Raw genomic sequence first — 4,434 nt, 5'->3', positions numbered from 1 at the left:
AAGGGCCGAGCAATGGGCGAGCGGCCTGGTCGCGTGGGCAACGGGCCGGCCACGGCCTAGGCAAGCTCGGGCACGGCTGGGCAAGCGGCCTGAGCTGGCCTGGGCTGGGACGGTCGAGCGGCGGCGGCGAGCTGGAGAGGAGGGAAAGGTGAGCCGGGGAGGTGGTGACAGCGGGAGAGAGAGAGAGAGAAGGAGAGAGAGAGATCGGGGCTGAGGAAGAGGGGCGAACCAGCGGCGACGGGGCGGCACGATGCGGCAGCGAGGGGCTGGGGAGCTGGCCGGACGGCTGGGCGGCGGCTGGGACTCGCCGGCGACGGCGGGCGGCTGGACGGTCGGAGCCGAAACAGGGGAGAGACCGGGGAGGAGAGAAACAGGGGGAGGGACTGGTCGCGCGGCGGCCGGAGGCGGCACGGCGGCGTCACGGGTGGCCGGGCGACGGAGGACAGGCTGGCGGGCGGCTGGGCAGCGCCGGGCCGTGGCGAACGCAGCGCCGAGATGCTGTTCGCGTGTAGCGCGGACAGGGCCACCGAGCGGCGGTCACGGGCGACGAGCTGCGGCACGGCTCGGTCGGGCGACGGCGGCGCGAGGCGGACGGCGAGGGGCGGTCGGCGGCGACTGGTCGAGCGGGCAGAAGCAGAAGCGGAACCAGTCGGGGTCGGGGAAGGAAGAAGGAAGAAGAAGAAGAGAGAAGGAAGAAGAAAAAGAGAAAGAAGGAGAGAGAGAGTGGGCAGAAGGGACGCACGGGCAGGGGGGAATGTGCGCGGCAGAGGAGAGAGGAGAGAGGAGAGAGAGAGAGAAGGCCACAAAGTCAAACGTCATCATCGCGATCCAACGGCCCACGATCGAACTCGAAAACGATCTAACGGTCCACAAAAATCCTAATTGATATTTTAGGAAAAAGGGCCAAAAGAAAATAACCCAAAACACACTACGAGGGAGGTCTACTAGTCCAAATCTGCACCCGGTCAAAAATCCACTTTTCACATATCCCGGGTAATCTCGAGACTGGCCACAATAATATCGACACCATCCAATTAAATTCGTCCCGAAACTCCAAGAAATTCGACACCAAAGTTTGGGCTCTAAATAACGGCCAAATTCGATCGAGTGCAATTCTAGCGAAATTTCAATTTTAAAAACAATAACCGAGAGTGATCAGTTCCCGGGCGAGATTTTACTATAAGCACACTGACGAATTATACGTTTTATAAATCCCAAAATTGGGCCAAAATTCGGAATGTCACACCTGAGATGTGTGTGAGAGAAAGATGTTATATAATGCCCAAGTCCAGCAAACCTTGGAAGTTCAGCCAGCAAACCGGAAGTGAATGCCTTGGCTAAATACCAAGATGCCCCGATGGAGTTGGATGCTGATGTGCTGTGTGCTAGGATGCCGCTGTGCTTGTGCTTGGGATGCCTCGGAGTGAGATGCCTGTGGTCAGCGAACCACTGAAGTTCGGACAGTAACCTGAAGATGCCCTGGAGGAGTCAGGATGCCCTATGCTGTGTGTTGGGATGCCTTTATGTCTATGCTTGGGATGCCTCGAAGTGAGATGCCTCTGGCCAGTAAGCCACGGAAGTCCGGTTAGTAAACAGGAAGATGCCTCAGAGGAGTCAGGATGCCTCTATTTTGTGTGCTGGGATGCCCCTGTACTTGTGCTTGGGATGCCTCGGAGTGAGATGCTTGTGGCCAATAAGCCATGGAAGTCCGGACAGTAAACCGAAATTGACCCGCACGGACCGGCCAACAAACCGGTTTAACCGTGAGATGGGGATGAACCCTATGACATGACATGATTGAGAAATGAAACGTGGGATGCATACAATGCATGCTAGCATTATACATGTGACTATGAATGTTGCATTCAGTTCGTGTGCGTTCATTATAGTGTGCATCGATTATTTCATGCTAGATGTGTCTTAGGAACCGAGAGTTAGTTCGATCGATTGATTTATAAGCTAGTCGTTTCTCTTGTTGAGCATTAGCTCACTCCTATTGTTATCTATTTTTATAGATCTTTAGACATGCCCCCAATTCCTGCGTCTCCCATCTCTCGATATGGTGCACCGGTAGACTTCGAAGGCGAGGAGTAGAGCTTGGAGGTTGGTGTAGTACATATGGGGGAAACAACTTTTGTTTGTCACAATCGTACCTTTTTGACCTGGACTGTGAGGACGGGTGATGTGGTTAGTGACGGCCGTGGGGCGTCACATAGATGGTGGCTAGGGAGTAATGCATCTTTTTGAATATTCCCAGATTAGGTTCCTCATGTTAATATCGTTCCTATCACCCGGCATATGTAAATAAGTATCAATGAAATGCATGTATGTTTCCCCCCATTAGTCAGTGATAATGTTGCTTACTTATCATTCATGTTATAAATGCTTAAGATGATAATTTTCTTCCGCTTGCATAATGACATAAAGGAGACTAAATCGATCCTTAGTAAGTGACATTCTGGGACGTCACACTAATTGCTGGGAATACGGACAATATAAGTGCCATAATTTTTGCACGGCGCTCACTTAGATAGCGAATGATAACCATTCTGTTCCGGAATGAGTTTCTGAACCAGAAATAGATTTTTCATTTCTGGTTCCTCAATGAGTTTCGAAAAAAAACCCGTTTGATAATGACAAAAATTTCTATTTCTAGAACGAAACCTGTTTGATAACAAGACAAAATTTCTATTTCCGAAATAAAACCCGTTTGATAAACAATAGAAAATTCTATTTCCAGAACAAAAATCCATTTTTTAGAAATGGAATAAAAATAATAAAAATCCTAAAAATTCATAAAAATCTTTAAAAAATTCAGAAAATCCCAAAAAATTGAAAAATTCCAGAAAAATCATCAAAACGTCGAGAAAATAAAAAAATTTAGATTTCGGGAAAATAGGAAATTTGTTGAATTTTTTCAAAAAAATCAAGAAATAAAAATTTCAAAACTTCACAGAATGCTTAGAATACCCGTGGCCACCACTTTTAGTGAAATTTAAATTTTTTAGGTGCCAAAAAAATCAAAAATTTCAAAACTTCACGAATAGTTTAGAATACATGTGCCACCCACTTTGAGTGAAATTTAAATTTTTTAAGGTGCCCAAAAAATTCAAAAACTCAAAAATTTCAAAACTTTACAGAATGGCTTAGAATACCTATGGCCACCCACTTTGAGTGAAATTTTAATTTTTGGAGGTGAAAAAAGAAAAAAATCAAAAATTTCAAAACTTCATAGAATGACTTAGAATACATATAGCCATCCACTTTGAGTGAAATTTAAATTTTTAGGTGAAAAAAACGTAAAATCAAAATTTCAAAACTTCGCGAATGACTTACAAAACCTCTAGCCACCCACTTTGAGTAAAATTTAATTTTTTTAGATGCCCAAATGGTATTTTTGATTTTTTTAATATTTTTTGGTTCCTAAAGAAAATTAAATTTCACCGAAAGTGGATGACCATGTGTATTCTAAGCCACTCTGTGAAGTTTTGAAAATTGTTCTTTTTGCTTATTTTTATTTTTTTTCGACACCTAAAAAAAATTAAATTTCACTAAAAGTGGATGGCCATAGGTATTCTAAGCAATTATGTGAAGTTTTTTATTTTTTATTTTTTTTTATTTTTTTTGGCACCTAAAAATATTTAAATTTCGCTTAAAGTGGATGGCCCAGTATTCTAAGCCATTTTGTGAAGTTTTGAAATTTTTTTTTTTGGAACCTAAAAATATAAAATTTCGCTCAAAGTGGGTACACAGGTATTTTAAGCCATTCTCAGAAAGTTTTGAAATTTTTACTTTTTGCTTATTTTTATTTTTTGGAATATAAAAAATTTAAATTTCACTCAAAGTGGGTGGCCACAAGTATTTTAAGCCTATTCGTGAAGTTTTGAAATTTTTTATTTTTTTATTTTTTCGGCACCTAAAAAATTTAAATTTCACTCAAAGTGGATGGCCACAAGTATTCAAGCCATTCTTGAAGTTTTGAAATTTTGATTTTTTACTTTTTTTTTTTTTTTCGGCACCTAAAAAAATAAAATTTCGCTCAAATTGGTGTACACATGGTATTCTAAGATATTCCGTGAAGTTTTTAAATTTTAGAATTTTTTATTTTTTTGGCAACTAAAAAATTAAATTTTGCTCAAAGTGGGTGGCCATAGGTTTTCTAAGCCATTTTGTGAAATTTTGAAATTTTTTATTTTTATTTATTTTTTTCGGTACCTAAAAAAATTTAAATTTCACCGAAAGTGGGTAGCATAGATTCTAAACCATTCTATTAAGTTTTGAAATTTTTGATTTTTGATTTTTTGCTTTTTTTCTCATCTCAAAGATCGTGACTTCCATATGAATATGTGTGTTGAAGAAAATGAATTCCTCGTAAATGGTTCTCACTTTTGTTCCGTAAATGAAAAACCAACTTTTTTTGGTTCTCATTTCTAG

This window comes from Syzygium oleosum, unplaced genomic scaffold, assembly GCF_021117445.2.
Source record: "Syzygium oleosum isolate NSW1041296 unplaced genomic scaffold, Sole_v2.1 Sole_v2.34, whole genome shotgun sequence".
Lineage (NCBI taxonomy): Eukaryota > Viridiplantae > Streptophyta > Magnoliopsida > Myrtales > Myrtaceae > Syzygium > Syzygium oleosum.
The sequence above is the reverse complement of the archived record's forward strand: the minus strand, read 5'-3'. Positions refer to the sequence as shown.